This window comes from Sminthopsis crassicaudata, chromosome 6 (genome assembly GCF_048593235.1).
Source record: "Sminthopsis crassicaudata isolate SCR6 chromosome 6, ASM4859323v1, whole genome shotgun sequence".
Classification (NCBI taxonomy): domain Eukaryota; kingdom Metazoa; phylum Chordata; class Mammalia; order Dasyuromorphia; family Dasyuridae; genus Sminthopsis; species Sminthopsis crassicaudata.
The window spans coordinates 13113539-13134407 of NC_133622.1; the positions used below are offsets into that span (position 1 = coordinate 13113539).

General features: G+C 34.1%; 1 protein-coding gene across 1 annotated transcript in view; it reads right to left on the bottom strand.

Annotated features, from left to right (window-relative positions):
- KCNIP4 (potassium voltage-gated channel interacting protein 4) overlaps nucleotides 1-20869 on the bottom strand; it is a 1054021-nt gene that overhangs the window by 993144 nt on the left and 40008 nt on the right. The gene's annotated exons all lie outside the window — the stretch shown is intronic.

Consider the following 20869-nt stretch of genomic DNA (forward strand, 5'->3'; position numbering starts at 1 on the left):
CTACTGAAAAACAAAGTTAGAAAATGGTCCAATGGTGTAATAGCCACATTGTTTTCAGAATATTAGAATGCAGTTATATGGAGAATAGATTTGAGAGGAAAGAAACAAGAGTACGCCACTGTAATCATCCAAACAAGAAGTGATCAGAACCTGAACCAGTAAATAGAGGAGAGAAAGGAATGGATACAAAAGATATAGCAGGTAGAGGTAAAATTAGTGTCAAAGATGTACATTTCAAAAGTATTTAGAATTCCTGGAATTTGGGGTTCTCCTGGAAAGCTCCTCTACAAGTCTTGTCTCGGCTGACTATTCCATGTGGGAGAAGTTAAAGGGAGGACACGGTGGAAAGAGCCCGTTGTCTTTTCACACATTTTGTGATTCTTCATGGCTTTTCAACATGCCCACCTCTTCCCTTGGCCAGAAGAGGCAAATATTTAATAATATTTTGTTGGGCAATAATTATACATTATATATATATATATATATATATATATATGTATGTATATATGTATATATGTGTATACATATATACATGCATATATACATATAATTATGAAATCAGATCTATTGAAATGTCTAAAGAAATGAATCTCAAATCCTTTCTTGATAAGTTTTGATAGCAGGAAAGATTAGAAATATGGAGAGGAGGAAAGGATGAGAGAAGTAGCAGGATAGAAAGTATAGAAAAAGAGGTAAAAAGGTCCTATCTATGATGAAGATGATAAATCCTAGGGAACTATCTTAAACACATAAAGTTTAAATGATTTGTCGAGGGTCATAAAGTTATTGAGTTTCAAGAACTGGATTGGAAAACTAACACAACACTTGATATACTAAACTATGCTGCTTCTACATTCTTTAAAATACTAAATAAAATATAAGCAGCAAATATATTTCATGAATTTGAACATTTTAAAGATAGAAATTGCTTTATTTACTTATTTTTGCTCTAAATTCTATGCCATCGATTCCTCTTCCTCCTTGCAGTTATTCCATATCCCTGGAATGGTATCACTAAATTTCAAGCCCAAACATTTTCCACGGTCAAAGCAGTAAGTCTGGAAGAGTAAATCTGTCTAAGGAAAAACAAAATAAGGCAGAGAAAAGAGTTTAAATTTCTTATAGACCTTCAAAAAAATATTGATTCAGTTCTAGTTTATTTTTTGATGCTAAATTAATTTACTTCTTGAAATCTAGTCATTTTATGATAAAACTCAAAAGTCCTGCTGTGGAAACAACATCGTATTAAAAACAAGAGCGGGGTAGCAAAAGCAGTGTTCTTGGCAAAAACAGTTCCAGCATCTGGTGTGCTTTTCATAAGCACAAGGAAAACAAAACAAAATCAAAATTGGATCGTGATTCCTGGCACAGACAATCGTCTGCACTTAGATTTGGGATATTTCTATGAAGATACGCTTTTAAGGTTGTTTTTTAAAAATTTGTTTGTCTCGGTGATCACAAATTTTCAATTCTTTAGAATTCCTGGTTTTTAAGCCAAATGTTCTTATCTCTATTTTTAAAGTGGTTGCTAATTTATCAGCCAGCTATGTAAAATAGATTTTTGTCTGCAGTTCAGGCACATTTAGTCTTAAGACTTGAGCTTCTCTAAACAGGCATTATGAATGCATTATCTATAGCTTTCAAAATAAAAATGGAAAAAACCATGGGTTGCCTCTCCCAAAACCATAGCAAATCACAGTCAAATTACTCTTTTTGCTGCTGAAATCCCCTACCTTGAGAAGCCCAACACTGACAAAATCATAAATCATATATTTCCAATGATCTATTAAACATCAATGAGCCTACCTTATTTTATTGTGCTTCCCTTCCTTGTGTTTTATAGGAAATACATTTTTCCCAATCTGGCAATCTGGGTCAACTTTGCATTAAGAAAGTCTATTACTGCTACTTTTCCAACAGAACATGCTCATATCATATTTCTGTGCCACATTTTGGTAATTCTCTCAGTATTTCAAACATCTCCATCATTTCTGATAAGGGCATCTATGATCAGTGATCTTTGAGGTTACTACTAAATGGGGCCCAAAATACAGTGAAATTAACAAAAAGTACATGTGTTCTGATACTCCCTCTATCGATCTTTCACCATTATTCTTCCTCTCTTTGGGCTTCTCTCCTCCAAGACACAATATTGCAATTAGGTCAATTAATTCCCCTACAAAGACCTATAAGTGTTCAGGTGAAATGAAGAATTAATCAATGAGGTGAAGTTCACTGTTGTCATTGTAAGAAATTGCCACAGCCCCCTGCCTTCAGCAACCACTACTCTGATCAGTCAGAGGCCATCGATTTCCGAGAAAAGAGATTAAAATGATGCTGAGGGCTCAGACAATGATTAGCATTTTTATTCAGTGATATTTTTCACTGGCATGTTTACATTTTTAAATATAATACTAAGGCACACTTTATAGACCACAGTATACTGTGTCTATATAAACACAGTATGGTTTATACAACATAGTATAAACATAAATTTTATGTGTCGGAAAAGTGAAAAAAAATATTGGGAATGACTTTATTACAATATTCACTTTATTGCCATGCTCTGGAATGGAACTAGCAGTATCTGTGAGGGATGCCTGGATTAATGTTTATAAGAGGTCTGATCTGTGTGGAGCACTATGGATACAACTAAGGAATACAAAGATAGTCTCTGCCCTCAAAGAGTTTACAATCTCAAGGGTAAAGAGAGGAGGGAGGAGAGAGAAAGGACACACTAAAGAGCTAGGAAAGGGGACAGGGAAGGCAATGAGGGAGATTCAGTTGAGGACCATCTTGTTCCCTAGGGAATTAAAGCCAGGAAGAGCAGCAGGTGCAAGGTGGAATAAAGAGGGAGGAAGGCATTGGGAGAAGTTTGGTACTCTGTCCTTCAATCAGAGAAGAGAGTTGAGGTAGGTGATGGCAATCAAGGCTTGGGTTAGCAGCAAAATTTAATTAGAAGGGATCTTAATCCAATAAACATTTATTAAGCATCTTTTAAATCTGCTTAGGTATGTGTGTATATGTATGGAGGGTATCATGTAAAGGAAGGAAGGGTATTATGGAAATGAAAGAAGAATAGAAAACTGATATTGCTTCACCAAATCCCAGTGAAAATCTCATGAAAACTAGGATTCTGATGACAGAGTTTAGAAAATGCATCCCAGAATCACAAAACAACAACCCAAATAGTTAGTGAAGCATACATGATTTAAAAAATAGAAAAATAAAAAGAGAAATTGACTTGGGATCAGGATTTCTGTATTCAAATTCTGACTGTTGACAAAAGACCTCAATTCCTTAGTTTCTCTCTGTTAAATGAGAATAGGATCCCCCCCGAAAATCTTAGTGTCATTTTATTAAATATGAATAGTTTCAGACTGCTATAAACAGGAGGCAACCTAGTGTAACAGTAGTATCAAGTGCAAATAGAAATGGTACATTTTGATTTAGAAAACCTCAAATTAACATTATCTGTGCTGTATTGTATTTTGTATGTTTTTTGTTAAATATTTCACAATTATTACTTTATTTTGACTGTCATCAGGAGTTTTGTTATAACTCTGATGTAAAAGCAAGGTTGGTATATATGGAGCAAAAGAAGATCTATATTAATTCCATCTCAAAATTTGTGACATTGGGCAAATAACTAAACTCTACGTACCTCATTTTCCTCATTCGCAAAATGGCAGACTGGGACCATATGGCCTTCAATGTCCCTAGCAGTTCTAAATCTATGAGCTTATGATCTAAATATTAATAGTCCATAAAACAACTCAACAGTATAAGGCTGGAATATAGCTATGGTGTAGAAAATGATAATTTGGTGGAGTTAGAAATATATAGAAACACTTGGACTTAGGAAGGAAGATGCTATCCACCTTCAGAGAAACAGAGGACAAAAAATCATAATACAGTTTTACATGGATGCAGATGAATGCATTTGTGTATATATGTCTATGATAATGAAAGCTATGTATATGTAAATATATGTATTATATTTGTATATATGCACATATACATATGTATGTAAGTGTATGTTATACTATATTAACAGATGATAGATCTATATCTATATATTCATACTTAATTATTTAATTGTAGCCTTCTTTGGGGATGGGAGGTTAGAATAAAGTTAAAGGTGGGCAGCAGAGAACAAGAGAAAATCTATAAGGAAGCAATGAAAAACTGGACAGATCTGAAAAAAATGTGTACATGTTATCTTAAAGATTTTCTTGAAATGGAAATTTATTGTTTTATATTTTGAATCCTCTCATGATCTGCTGTGCACATGACAATTTCATTTTCTTTTCCTATTTTCTATTTTGAAAAAAAATCACATCTCCATGAGAAATTAGAACCTGCTTCTAGGTGCAATATTCTTTTCACTATGTGGTCTTTTATGGATTTCATCATGGTGCTCCTCCAAATACGGTTAGATTAATCTTCTTTTAGTGTCAGAGAAAAGGTTTCATGAAGGAGGAGGAGGAGTTCTTGTAAGGGAAAGGTGTACAATAAAAATAATTCACATTTGCATTACTCATAGAGGTGGATAGCATTTTTTTTCTCCCAAGAACTTTGCGATATAAATAGGCGATATACATAGTAATCATTATCCCCCTGGTAGAAATGAGGGCCCACTGAGGAAGGCTAACTGATTATCTCTTTCTATATAGCTAGCAAACACTGAAGGCTGGTCTCAGAAGTCAGGAAGCCTTATTCCAAGTATAGCATTCTTTCTTTTTCTTTTCTTTTCTTCTTTTTTTTAATTAAAGCTTTTTATTTTCCAAAACATATACATGAATAATTCTTCAACATTAATCCTTGCAAAACTTTGTGTTCCAATTCCCCTCCCTTCCTCCACCCTTTTCCCTAGGTGGCAAGTAATACAATATATAGTTTTCTTTCTTAAATTATAATCTGCATTTTAAAAGGTTCAAAGAAGGAAAGCAAAGTTTCTCTGCCTAAACATATTGTTTGGTAAAAAGAAAATACACACATATTTATACACACATGCATGTTTTTCTTTTTTAAATTGCCTTTTTTTTTTTTTTTTTTTTTTAGGATTTCTAGAATTGCTATAAGAGAGCAGAAAAAAAAAGCTTAACTTTAATAAGCATTGTTGTAATTTGCATACCAGCTTAATTAGCCATAAGAGTTTCAATCTCACATCCTGTTAACCAAAAGTATTTAACGTCATTTTAGAAAAGTTCACTACATAAAAATCTAATGTCTCCTTAGTGCTGAAAAAATATGATTCCTTAGCCTGCCATTAAAGACTCTCCGATCAACCTTTTAAGCATTATATCCAAGTTTTACTCCTTCATACCCTGTCCAGTTGGTATGGATTGCTCATTTTCCTTGAAATCAATATGCCAGCTTATGGCCGCTGTTATTCCTCATGCCTAGAAGGTGCTTGTATTTCATCCTGGCCCTTTAGAAACCTGCTCTTCCTTTTTTTTTTTTTTTTTATTCAGAGGTCAGTTTAATTTTTCTTAGCATGTTGCAAATCAGGTCCAAAGACTCATATTTTATTTAAAAAGGAAACCAAGGTACAGAGAAAGAAAGTGAATCCCTTCTCTTCTTTCAAAGCTTAGCCAAGGTGCTATATCTTTTGTGTATCCTGTCCTGGTTCCCGTAAGCAAAAATATTGTCTTCCTCCTCATATTTTTTCTAGAGTGATTCCCCCTCGCTACCGTATCTCTGTTCTTTTTTCCCCAGATACTTATATATAGTATAGTATATATAGTATAGTATACTACACTTTTTCCCAGTATACTTTCCCAGAATACTTTTCCCAGGTATGCATATACATGGGATATACCCAGTATATTCATGGTACTATCTCCACCCATCCCAGAAGAGATGATCAGAGATTTGAGGACACAGATTGTATCATTTTACATCTTTCTATCCCTAATGCCTAGCACAGAGGCTTAAACAGAATTTTAAATGTTAAGATTTAAATTTAAAATGTTAAATTTAAATGTCAAAGTACTTAAAGTGTTTTGAATTGAATAGACAAGTAGAAATATATTTAATTTTTCATATGACTAGACAACGTGAATGGTTAATAGTAATCAAACTAAAAAGAACAAAAATTCCAAATTTTCTTTTCCTCTTTCCAATTTCCATTCATTCTTATTTTTATCTCCTTGGATCAGGTAGAATGAGTCTAATTCCTTTTCTTTATTTCAGTGCTTTGCATAGCTGAAGGCAATGATTTTATTTTCCCTGTTTTTTATTCCCAGAGCCAAACGTCTCTATTTCTTTCACCCACTTCTCTCCAGTCTGCTCATCATTGTAATTGTCCTCCCTTGGGCCATGGTCTCAATATTCCCTGGCATCCAGAACTAAAAACCTGCTTCCAAATATTCTTTTATTATCTTCCTGATTATTTAGAAAAAGGAGTATTATTACTTAGAATTTCATAACCACAATTAAAAATATAAATAATTTAAAAGAAGATGGCACAAAACTACATAGCACTATTTTCATCTTTAGATTTTTTTTACGTATTTCTAAATTTTGTCCAAAATCAGTATGTTTGCCTTTGTCTCCACCCGCATTTCATTTCCCAGTCTGCACTTCCCCGGATTTTTCTACTACGTCACAACAACCTCACCGTACCAGATCATCTTGCCCCTGTACACAATTCAGAAGTACTCTCTGGCAGGGCTCTTGCTTCTGAGTGAAAGGCACCTCAGCTCACCCCCACTCATGGAGGGCTCCCAGCAGCCAGCTCTCTCTTTCCCCTCCGGCTACACTTCTCTGAACTTCATCATGCTCCCATCCTTTTCAGCCTTCTTTGACATGCTCTCTTTCCCTGTTAGAATATAACAGAGCAGGGGCTTATTTCTTTTTGCATGTTTTTCCATTTCCAGTGCTTGCACATAGTCAGCACTTAGTAAATGTTGGCAAAGGGGCTCCGAATTTTTTCCTTCTTCTTAATCAAACTTTTTTTCTTTCTCATCATTATCACCCCTATTATTACTTATATAGTTATATTCAGTGTACATACAGTGGTTTTCTACTTTCTTCCCTCTGTATCTCAATATCTATGTATATTTTTCATATTGCTGAAACATTATTTCTAAGGCACCATGAACAGTCCATTACCACGGTTTATCGGCCTTTCTTCCTATTAGTCAGTTTTCCATTTACAGTAAAAACATTTTTACAGACAGTTCTTTTTAACTTTTTCCAAGATGAGTCATTTTGGTAGAAAGACTATACCCTGGACCCCCTGTCTTCTTTTTTACATGCCCTCTCTTGATAAATTTGTCAGTGTCCAAGAGTTAGTACCTCCACACAGATAATTTTTAAGTTAATACATCCAGCTCTAATCAATCTCTTAAATCACACCTCACCAAATCCCTGATGGATAGCCTCATCTTGATCCATCTCCAAAATGGAACTCATTTCCCCCACTTTGAGCTTCCCTGTCTCCTTTAAGAAAATCACCATTTTTGTGCAACTATATTCAAAAACTCAAAAACATCCTCATCATCCGTCATATCCCACAATTACCAAATCTTGTTAATTCTACTTTCAAAATTCTCTTATATCCATCGTATTCTCTCAGCTATATTACTACTACTTTTATTTATTTGCTCATTGCCTCTTAAAATGTATTGCCTCCTAATTCATTGTTTTCCCTTATGCTTATAAAAGATTCTCTTCACCTATCAAAATCATCTTGCTAAAGCACAGCTTTGATTGTATTATTTCAGCCAAGAAACTCGAGTCACTAACTATTAATTCTTAGATATGTAAAGTCCTACTTCCTTGTCTATCTGGTTCCATTTTACCTTGCAAATAATAATCATTTTAATTCAATTTACTCATTCTACATTCTAGCTAGTGGCCTTCCTGGCTTTCATTGAGTTTGGGATTTCATTTCCCACCAATGTGCCTTAATACAGGCCATTCCTATGTCTGATATACTCTCCTTCTCTCTCTCCATTTTGGTTTCCTTCTAGGTTCAATTCAGGTGCTCCCTTCTACTAGAGGCAGTTCCTGATTCTTTTTTAAAGTTTTGTTCCTCCTTTTCTTCTCTATTTATACATCTCCACCGTCCAAAAAAAAAAAATGCTCCTTGGGAGCAGGAATTATTTTCCATTTTTGTCACTATGTACTTGATGCTTAACATAATCTTGCATGTTTTAAGCACTAAATAAACACTTTTATCGAAGCGCCTCAGTTAATTTCTCCTATTCCATAAATAGCTAAGAATTTTCCACCTCACCACAACTTTAATAAATATAGCCTCTATTACCTGATAAATTTGTCATGATCGTCAAAATATTTAGATCATTGATTCATTTAGAATTTAATTCAGCTTATGATGTGACAAGAGGACTTAATCTCATTTTCCACAAAAGGGCTATTCAAATTTCCCAAAATTTTTTTTTTCAATTGAAAAAGGTATCATTATTCCATAGTACTGTGCTTTTTGATTTGTAAGATATTAGAATGCATTATGCATTTGATTCAAATTTTGGATTAGTTATTCTGTTTCACAGATCTCTTTTTTCCTATTTGTATATGGTATTAGAATTCTGATAGTTACTATTTTATGATATAATATGAAATCTCTCAAAGAAAATCATTCCACTTTTTTTCTCTATCATAATTTTCTTAATAATCTTGACTATTTGATACTCATACAAATTGAATCACTGTATGTAATTATATTTTATATTATTGGTATGTCCATTCAGTTCCAACCCAGCAGCTAAGTGAATTGTTGGGATTGAGAGGGGAAAGAAAAGGGGATATCCGCTCCCTTATGCATGATTGGAAAATAAACCTCCAAGTAAGTTATAACCAGAATGGATCACATGATCTCTGAGGATTTGATCCTCACCCATTAGACATAAAATGCTTAGAGGGAAGGCACTAGCATGCTGAGAGTACCCCCCAAAGAGAATTTACAGCATGACAAAGACTAGAAACATATAAGATGGAAAGAAATAAACTAGCTACAATTTGCATTTTGAGTGAAGTACCCACTTCAATGAAATAATATACCCATGGAAGTATTTAAGAAGAATTCACTCCATTAATATTAAAAGTTATTCATTACATTTGACAAGCTCTGATATTTAAAAAAATTATTAGCTTTCTCAAAAGAGAATAAGTTGATTTTCTCATTGCTATCTCACTCTTGATTGATACATAGATGTACAAATATACATATACATGATGTGATTACATATACATGCTCATATAACATTAAATAAAATGTTCATACTTGATAAGTTTTGTAAAAATTCAACTTCCTTTCTGGAGAGCAATCTGGAATTATGCCCAAAAAGTTATCAAACTGTGCATACCCTTTGACCCAGCAGCGCTACTACTGGGATTATATCCCAAAGAAATACTAAAGAGCGGAAAGAGACATATATGTGCCAAAATGTTTGTGGCAGCTCTTTTTGTTGTAGCTAGAAACTGGAGGATGAATGGATGTCCATCAGTTGGAGAATGGTTGGGTAAATTGTGGTATATGAAGGTTATGGAATATTATTGCTCGGTAAGAAATGACCAGCAGGAGGAATATAGAGAGGCCTGGAGAGACTTAAATCAACTGATGCTGAGTGAAATGAGCAGAACCAGAAGATCACTGTACACTTCAACAACAATGCTGTATGAGGATGTATTCTGATGGAAGTTGAAATCTTCAACATAAAGAAGATCCAACTCACTTCCAGTTGATCAATGATGGACAGAGGTAGCTGCACCCAGAGAAGAAACACTGGGAGGGGAATGAAAATTGTTAGCACTAATATCTGTCTGCCCAGGTTGCATGTACCTTCGGATTCTAATGTTTATTGTGCAACAAGAAAGTGATATTCGCACACATGTATTGTACCTAGACTATATTGTAACACATGTAAAATGTATGGTATTGCCTGTCGTCGGGGGGAGGGAATAGAGGGAGGGGGGGTAAATTGGAAAAATGAATACAAGGGATAATATTATAAAATATATATATATATATATATATATATATATAATTAAAAAAAAAAAAATTCAACTTCCTTTCCATTTTCCCTCTTTGAAGTAGATATATACATACAAAATTGCCCACACATGATTCTCCTTGTTCTACTCTTTCCTTTTATTTTTTTTAAATTTTGAGATGCCCTTAATTAACTTATACTTCATTCCAGCTTCCTTTATTGTTTTTGTCCCTCAAGTGTTATATAGGTGTTAATTAAATGAACATTGTTGTTGTTTCCTTATCTTGGTTTTGGTGATTACATTAAGATAGTGACTATTTAATCAAAGTTGTAAAGAACAAATTGACTTTAGGGCTTATCTTTATGATGAATCTCAGTTTCTGTCCTCCAGTTCTTCAGATAAGGATGGGGACTAGATTTGTGATTTCCTTGGATTGGGGAACTCCCTGGTGTGAAAAACCAGGTCTTTACAATTTATAGTTTTAGAGAGTTGCCTAGATTAGGGAGTGGTTAAGGGACATGTCCAAGATCAAGAAGGCAGAACCTGTAAACTTGGCTTCCTAGCAGGTTAACTTTCTATCTACTATGCTACCTGATGCCAACCTGATGCTTTTTGCACCTTAAAAGCTAGCGAAAGACTTTCTCTGGCTTCTAAAAATCCTGAAACCTTATGTAAAATTTTTAAAAGTCTTAGAAAATTATGTCTAAATTTCTTGCAATCCTCCTGACCATCTCTTTTACCATGCTATCTTCTGTCCAGCCTCGCTTTTCCACAGGAACATGGGACTTTGCACCTGGGTTTCCTAGATGAGTTTTAACTTTAACTTGTTCTGATCTAGGCTTCCAGACCCTCCCCAGCAGTCTCTTAGCTTTCTATCCCAAATGGAATTCCTCTTTTCCAGTCTTCCTTCCTTCATAATGTAAACTCTTTTGAGTGAGGGACTGTTCGATTTGTATTTTTGTACTTTAAGTTTAGCAGTACCAGACATATAAAATAAGTATTTAATACATATTCTATATTTCTTCCTTCCTTTTCTTTAATTCTCTCTCTCTCTTCTCTCTGTGAATGCATATATATAGGCGCACAAATATATATATCTATCTATATCTATATCTATCTCTATATCTATCTCTATATAGAGATAGATATAGATATTTATTCACATACATATATGCATACATATATATATATATATACATACACACATATACATAGATATGTGTTTGGATAGATAAAAAGTTCAAAACATATTACATGACCAACTACTGGGGGATGCCAGAACCAACTGTGTTATGTGAACATAAGGGAATATCCTTGTATTAAAAGTGACAAAGATGAATAATTTAGAGGACCATAGCAAGAAAAATATGAAGCGACTTGCACAAGCAGAACAATGTACACAATGACTACAACCATGTATATGAGGATCATCCTAGAAGGCTATCAAAGAAAGCCAAATAAAATGGTCAATACTGAAATCAAATCCTTAGTGGCAAAGCACATGCCATCCTTTTTGTCTAATGTAAAAACAAATTGTGATATGAATAATTAAACTCAATCACTTTACTAGGAAATTAGGTTTTATTTTCTTTTTTGACAATAAGGGATTGAAGAAGGATAGTCATTTGTTGGGGAATGACTGAGATGCAGATAAAACATGCTAGTCAAAGAGAGAAAAAGAGAAGGAAAATGTGTTTAACATTGTTGTGCAGCTGATTTACTGACACCTCTCAACTCTCAACTTTTAGTACAGTACATTCCAGATTCTTCCATTTTGAATTCTCTTCTCTTGTCCTATCCTCTAGGTCCACTGGGTTTAACTTCACAGACGCCAAAGTTTGGCTGTGTTATATAATTTTTAAAGTTTATTTTTCTTTTCCCATTGTTTCTGCCATTTTCCCTCTTACAAAAACTATTTTTAGCTTTCTTTGCCGCAGACCTTCTCAAATTAATGGTCCACTGGCATCTTATCCCGAGACTCTAAGCTGCATTCTGTTCCATCTTTCATCTTATGACACTTTTAGTAATTTAATTTCTTTTCTCAATTTGTTCACTGTGTTTATTTTAACCTGATAAAGTTCTGGCTTTGTTCTCATGCTTCTCTTCACTGTGGCAGTTATTTTTCCTGGCATTTCTGCCTCTACTTTTCCGAAGTCATATTTTTTTCATTGTGTTTGATTTTTTTTGTTCATTTTGGTGAATTATATTTCTCAGAATGATTTCTTTTAAAGTTTTCCCATAGCTTGGATTCTTTTTGATGTATTTGATGGAGCATTCATTGAGGGATTTCAAACACTTCTCATTCTCCCTCCCAGAATTGAAAATAAAATGACTTCATGCTTCTAGTTGATTGCTGTTTCAGTCTATCAATAGTGTGAAGTGACTCTAGAAAAACAACCCAAACAACTGTACATTGTCCAGAAAGACTATCTGGGGATAATTGTAGGAATATAGATTTAGGGTGATAGAAAACTTGAATCTAATCTAGTCCAAACCCCTCATTTAAAGTAGAGGAAAGAGAAGGTCAGCAAAGTTAATGACTTTTTTAAGGTCACACAGAAAATAAAAAGCAGATTTGGGAGTCAGAGCTAAGCCATCACATTGCAAATTCATCATCCTTTCTCCTACAAATGAATTGATTTTGAAGAAGGAAAACAGCAAATTGATTTGACCAGTGTAGTGAAGAGACTACAAATAATGACATGGGAGTCACAAGTAAAGCAACAATAATCAAGAGTGAATGGACACAAGGCTGTCTCAGTATAGTAACCATTGGTGCGAGATCTGTGAAGCCATCTTCATTTGCAACCCATGATGCAAAAGTTTGAAAGAGATAACATGATCCCTTCTTTTCCCTATTACCTGTAAATCCAAAATTCAAACATAGGTAAGTTTGCTCACAATTATTGTTCGCTACCTAGAAAGGCCATCTAAACAACTGATTGTTGGATGAGTAGTCTATGTTATCATTTTGAAATGGGGTTAACCTGGCTTGATCTGTTTTTTTTTTCCTATCATACAACTATATTTAGACATATGAGGGGGAGGAGAGTGACATTAAAAAGTGAAGAACAAAGTCAATTTCCGTTTCCCCTAAATTATAAGTATTATTCATGACATGCAGATGATAGTTATCACCGAATCACATAACTTAAAGTCCACTTCTTATAATATAACAAGAACTAAATCATCTGTTTTATTTTTTGGCTTGGAGAAATGAACAAATAAGGGGCTTTTTTAATGCTATACCAAGCTCTATTAGAAAGACTACTAATGATATCATGGATCAAGTTTTACAACTGAAAAAATATCTGTGCTACCTCAAATTATTCTAAATAACTCTATTCTGGGTGAGACATGAAAAAACAATTAATATTAGATCCCACAAAGAGGAAAGAAAATGAATAAGTGACTTCAGGACATTATTAAACCTGTTCTTTCTTACTTTTTAATACTGATTAAATTATAGAAATCAGTACCAAATCAGCAAAGAAAAAGATAATAGATAACAATGAAATATGCAATTTATTTTTTTAAATGGAAGAAAAACTAGTGAATCATAAAATAGCAAACCCATTAGGAAGTTATGTAAACGTCTCCCTTTCAAGTGACAAATTCTGTAAGCATGCTAACATCTATGCCCCAGTAGTTTAGTTCATTACCATGAATTTAAGATATCTCATTCTTTCACAATGCTTTTCAAACCAAGCTATCCTATTTTCATTTTAACAATTAAAACATTTTTGTAAGTCCTCCCTTTTCTTCTCTTTGGGTTACCAAAATAATGAGTTTATTCTCTAGGGCATACATTACTATTCTTTGTCTCTAAAGATAATAAAGCAATTCTAATAATAGCTGACAAGTACTGTAAAATTTGTAACATTATCATTATTTTGTTTGATTCCCAAAACAATCTTGGGAAGTAAAAGCCATTATTATATTCCTTTTTATGGAAGATGTTGCAAATTATTTCTTTGTCAGAATTGTACTTAATGAGAATAAATAGCTCCTAGTCTACTGCAGACTAAATACATATAGCCTGCATTCATTTATATATTGTTTCTTCTCCATTCATTTCCAAGAACTTTTCATATTTGAAATTGGTATTGTGACTTGCCTCCAGGTTGATGTTGTAAATTCACCTAATAGAACATGCAGTTCTCCATTTTTCTACCCATCACAAGGACATTATGGACATCATGAGAAATTCTGCAAATGCTTTCTTGAAATCCAGAAATCCTATTTTGTGTGTGTATGTGTGTATGTATATGTGTGTGTGTGTGTGTGTGTGTGTGTGTGTGTGTGTGTGTGTATCAGGTTTTCTGGATCTAAATTGTCCAAATGAATCAGAGAGCAGGAAGCCCAAATTTCTCAGAGTGAAATTATACCAAGTTCCAGTCATCACCCACTTTCTTGATGCTCAAAATCCTTTTGCTCAACAGTTCATTAGACAGGCTTTTGCTTGGGTTCAACAACAAGGAATGTCATAGAATTGGGTGGACTCTCTAGCAGAGGTAAAACTCAACAGATCTATGAAGACAAGCCAATGAAAGACATTTTCCCATCTGTGTCCTGTTTCAGCAGAGATGCTCTTATCTTTTTCTCTAGAGGACCTACCTGGGAAAACTGTGACTTCAAAAGACTAACATTCATTCAATTCTCAACTGATGCAGCTATTCCAAATGTTGAGCATAGCAAAGATGTGGAGCCAGGAGACCTGTGATACACTTCTGCCCTTAACCTTCCGTGTGCTCTTATGTGAGTTGGGTAACTGTTATAAGTCTCCTTTTGTTCCTTTACAAAAGGAAGTAACGGGACTGGATCATGGCTAACAACCTCCAAATCCTGAGATCCTGTGAGGTCAGCTGAAGAAACACTTTCTTACTAGCTAGACTTTATTGTATCACAACTGCTGCTTCCACTAAGATGGACATGAAAAATGAGTTCAAATGCTACTAGAATAAATCCCTTCCCCAAAAATCTTCAAATTATACGTGTGTGTATATGTGTGTGTGTGTGTGTGTGTGTGTGTGTGTGTGTGTGTGTGTGTGTGTAGACTAAGACAAAGGGAAGAGAGAGGGAGAACCAACAGGAAACATAGTCAAAGCATTTCCATTATAAAATGCTTAAGGTTCTCCTTGATACTTGGAACACATTGAAATGTCAAAACAAGCCACAAAAGATATACTTCTTTCCATAGACCCATATGTTTGATTTGACCATTACATTACACCTATATATATAGTAATGTTTAGGTAAATAGCAAAAGTAAAGGGAATAAATGACAATAAACAACAGCATCCAATAAACCTGTTTTTTTTTTTTTCTTTTGGAGCATAATGTGACCAAAAAGTTCCAAGTTTATGAGAGCAACTCAATTTTTTTTTCTCTGAGGCTGGGGTTAAGTGACTTGCTCAGGATCACACAGCTAGGAAGTGTTAAGTGTCTGAGACCAGATTTGAATTCCGGTCCTCCTGAATTCAGGGCTGGTGAGCAACTCAAATTTTTTTAAAAATTTATAATATGCCAGACATTCCTCTTTATTCCTCAATATTTTATCATTTATTTAAACTATAAGATCAGTTAAGACTAAAAATGGTTATTTTTATACATCCTATCAGTCAATTTTTAGTAAAGCAGCAATACTAAGTATAACTCAATTATGCAAAATATGCTTTGTATTACTTATGTAATTCAACTATCAGTGAGCTGAGAAGCAAATGAAACATGATTTAACTTCTTTGTGGCTTCTGGACTATGGGGGAGGGGGTTCCGTTGAATTTTTCCTAGCAATTTAGCAAAGGTAGCTAAAGCATTGAGAACATTTATCATTGCATATATTTCTTGACTTAAAGCTCTCTTATCAAGTGATTAGTACTATTAGATAGATTTACTTTATATCATATAGTTTTGTCTAGATGAGCTAATGCACCCAGCTAAAGGCTAGCTGAAACCCATTTTCCACTTTTAAAAATCATTTCTCAAGTATGTGCAAAATAAGAAAAAGAAAGACATCATGATTATTCTTGAGATTTCTACTGGGTTTCTAGTACCAATGATGTTTGAAGTCTTTTCCAAACAGTTACTGGCCTAAAACATAACCAAGAGCTAAGTAAAGTAACAGCAAAAAAACTAGTCATGGAAAAAAAATTTAAAAAATTTTAAAAGGTCAATTTTTAAAAATCCAGCTTCACAAATATTCTCTGATAAATTATTAGAACATTATTTTTTATTAAATGCTTAAAAATTGTAGGAAGATGACAATAACATTTTTCTTCATATTCCTTATATACATATATACATACTAAGTAATTAATAAATGCTTGTTCACCTATTGATTCCATAAAACACTTAGCATGTTTTATAAACACACACCTACATACATACATATATCGGTGTCTCTCAGAGGTCTGCCTTGGATCTACTTTTCTCCTTCTACACTGTTCCACTTGATGATCTCATTAGCTCGGATGGATTTATTTGTGTGGATGGTTCTCAAACCTCTTCTGCTCCAATTTCTCTGTTGATCTCTAATATTGGATTGACAACTGCCTTTCTGACATCTCAAAGTATGTCCAACAGACATCTTAAAGTCATCTATTCCGAGCAGAATTTATTCTCTTTCCCTCTACCATTCCCCACCCTTACTTTCCTCACTAATGTGGATGGCAAATGCCAGGCTCTCAGGTTGTAGGAGTCATTCTGGATTTCTCCCTCTCTCTCAAGCCAATCTCAAATCCAAGTGCCAAAATCATCAGTTTTCACCTTTATACTACATCCCCCTAATAACTCTCTTCCTTGCCTTCTATGAGACTGCCATCAGGCTTGTGGAGTCCCTCATGACCCTATACCTCAATTACTCCTGTACCCTCCTGGTGGTCTGTTTGTCTCGTCTCTTTCTACACTTAAGCCAGTCTTTCCCCTGCTACTGATGTTATTTTCCTAAATATAAGTCTGATCATGTCATGATATGAACAATTAATATAATATATAATATACATATCATAATGTATAAATACAATATAATATATAAGAAATAATATGAATAAACAAAACTAAATAAACTTGTTCCCTATTGCCTTCTGGAGCAAATACCAGATACTTTGTTTGTCCTTTAAAGCCCTTCATAAACCAGTTCCTATTTCCATTTCCAGTTTTCTTAAACTTTGCTCCCTAAGACACGCTGTTTGATCCGTGACACTGGCCTCCTGGCTGTTCTATGGATGCTCCAGATATTCTCTTTGGCTATCTCCCATTCCTTGAATGCTCTTCTGTCTCCATTCCAGTTACTTTCCCTGGCTTCCTTTAAGTCCCAACTAATATCCCAACTCCAACAGGAAGCCTTCCCCATCCCTTTTTAATTTTAATGCCTTATTTCTTTTTAGTTATTTCTTATTTATCCTGCATACAGATTGCTTTGTATACTTGTTTGCATATTGTAGTCTCCTACTAGATTGTAAGTTTCTTGAGACTAGAGACTGCCCTTTGTCTCTTTTTTGTATCCTTAGCACTTATAACTGTGCCTGGAACTTAGCAGATGCTTAAAAAAATTGTTGGATTGAATTGATATGTGTGTGTGTGTATGATCATATTTCCCCATATTCATATTATAGAATAGGTATTTTACAATCCCTCCAATAAGGATACAATTATTGATATATGTTGTATTTTAATTTAATAATGCTTCATGCATTGTCAATTTCTCAAGGTTTTATTATATAGAATGCTGGTGATATGCATATATGTGTATTTGTGTGGGGAAGAGAGAAAGAGACTGAGAAAAATAGATGTGTATATACTAATATAATTTTCTCCCAAAGATTTTTTGTGAATTAAAAGCAAAATACATATTATAAGATTCCCTTAGAGCAGCTACTTGGACACTTTGACTATGGCCAAAACAACAAAAACTATGATATTATTTTAAGAGGAATAATAGAGAGTACAGGAGAGGGGAAAAAAAAAACCAAACAGATCTCCACATACAGTTAATACTCAATACGTCCTGTGTTTAACTCAAGTTGTTTGAGTATACTTCAAGTATTTGCCTTATTTTATTAGTAACCTCATTGGCAAGTGTGTTGGAGAAAAAACTGTGAGCATATCTGATACATCCTTCATGAAGTCCCACAATTTCCATCATTAAAGAAGAACAGAATCATCAGGGGTGATGTTGAGATATCACCAGTCTCTGTTTTCCAACACCAAAGAACAAAGTCCCAGCCAAGTCTCCTTGGTTTTCAGAGGATAGTCAAGGTAGAGAGAGTTATACAGTATAGCACACAATATAATGCCCTCACATTGCCATCTAACACTGTAGAATGTAAAACTCAAGTTAAAATCTTTGAAAGTTTTAAGAATTTTATTTCCTATATGATACTTATGGTACTAGAGATTATGTGTATTATGAAAAGTGAATATTGTCTGAAATTTTAAAAATGACATTTCAGCACCAAGGGTCATAGGTTTTTATGAAGAAAACATTTTCCATGAGATCAATTTTATTTTGGATACTGAATTTTGTGAGTTATTTTATGGTTACAAAGTTAGAAATACTGCATACTAACATAATTAATATTTGATTATAAATACTTATACACAGAAAAGTTTATTTTTATCAAAGACACATGAAAGATTATAGTTTGGGTGATTTCAGAAACATAACCCTTTATTTCCCAAAGATTCAATGTGACAACATTGTGCTTTTTTACTCTTTCGCCATTTTCTAGGAACGCTAATTCCATGAAAGTTGAGGATTTGTTATGAATTTTAATATTTGGAGCCATGTAAAAACAATGAGAATTGCAGTAAGAAAAAAAAAAGTTTCCATAGAGAGGGAAAAAATAGACTACAAGCCATGGAGGAGGAAGTCCTGCAGGGCAAAAAGTCCATCTTCCCTGACATTGTCACTTGGTCCCCAATCACTGCGAATCTATCACAGCTGCTATATCATCCCAGCAATGCACATGTCCTTCAGCAAGGTTCAGAGTGCATATCAAAGTCCATCAAAAGTACTCCAAGAGAACAAGAAACTTTCAAAGATAGAGAGGCCCACAATACTGAGACAGAAGTGACTTCTGAAGCCAAAAGGGGAATATGGAGAATGTCATGGGAAACCACTGAGAGATGCAAGGCTCAACTACCTTCACAAGTGCTCATCTTGCATGGTAGCAACCTATTCTTCTCTTGGACATAGGAAGGGTCTCAAAGTCATTACCATCTAAATTCTAGAAGCATCAGAGTCAAAAAAATTTCAGTGTGATTTTTTTAGATCCTCAAAGACCTTCAGAATTGCCTGATGATTATCCCAGGATAATTAGCTGAATCCACATGAATTGAAGTAGAGATACCTTTGAAATGTGAGGGATGAGACTATCCCTCATTCCCCCCCCCCCCCAACTCATACTGAGTGGAGGAATAAGGGACAATTCTCTGCCAGAACTGGCTGAGGACGCCTGCTGCCTGAGGGAAGCCCAAAATATCCAAAAGTTCCCCTGGGTGAAGGAAAAGGGCTTACAGATGGTTAATTCATTTTTCTTTACCTGAGCTAGAGGATCCGATTCTCAAAACTGCATCCTAATTTCTTTTGATTTTTTTATGGCAAATGCCCTTGAACTATAATGTTAAAAGATTTTTCTTGCTGGTCATAGAAAATTCAAGTGGAGATAATGATCTTAATGAGAAAATGAAACATTAGTTATATTTGGAGATTTCCTTGGAGTTTAAATCTAGATGGGGGCGAAGAAACGAAAGTTCAAAAAATTTATGCAAGAGTATATGAGGAGATATCTTTTACATTTCTAAATCCTTGACTGTTCCTGGGGAATACTAGAGCAAGGAAAAATAGAATAAATTCTTTGCTTCACTACATATCTATAGAGATGGGAATATTGACACGGGAAAAAGAGGAATGGATTGTAGAGCCATACTATTCAACATTTCCATTTATTACTAACAGCTTTCCACCTTAACAAACTGCACTCTTTTGCTCCAAGAATCCAAGGAAAACATCCTCTCAATTTTTGCAAGTTTATATTTTTAGTGTGTCTGTTGCATATATACACATGCATACATACACACACGTGGGAACATACATACATATGTATATAGACACACACACACATATATATATATACATATATATATATATGTATATATATATATATATATATGTGTACGTATATAAACACCTATAAGGATATATGCCCATACCCTATAAAAATCCCTTTCTTTAAATATAAAATTTGATGACTTTGAAAAAGCATACTACTTTTTTTTACAAGAATCATACAGAACTAGTAATGACATTTCTGCCAAACTAATACTATATATAGTATCCTTTTTGATAAACAAAACAAAACATTTTTTCCTTTTTCTGTAGGATTAATTGCTTTGATGATCTGCTATTAGTTGGTTGTCACTCAAATGATTCACTGTTTCAGTGATCAATAGTAACTGTTTAATTTTCTTATTGGTTATATTTATAAGTAATTGATTTTCCCCATAATTGCATGAATCATGGGTTTGTGTATCTGAACTTGGTACAAATTCAATTGGTCTGTAATAGGTTAAATTTAAATATCCATTTCTTCTGCATCTATTCTTGCTTCAAGGAATTTAGCTGAGTTTGCTCAATGCATGTGAACATAAGGGAGTCAAGTGTAATATCTGTACGTCACCAAGCTATCTTTTAAGAGTGTCTGATTTTCTATTCAAAATTCTAGCCTATGATCTTACACCTGGATTCTCAGCAGGGAAGGATGGGTCCTTGTTAGCCCTTATTATCAAACTTTTAACCAATCACTGTTTACTGAACCTCAGTTCTGTAAGCAATCATGCTACCCTCCAACCCATGACCTCATCTTGTCTATTGTATTCTATTTACTCTTCCTCATCTTTCATA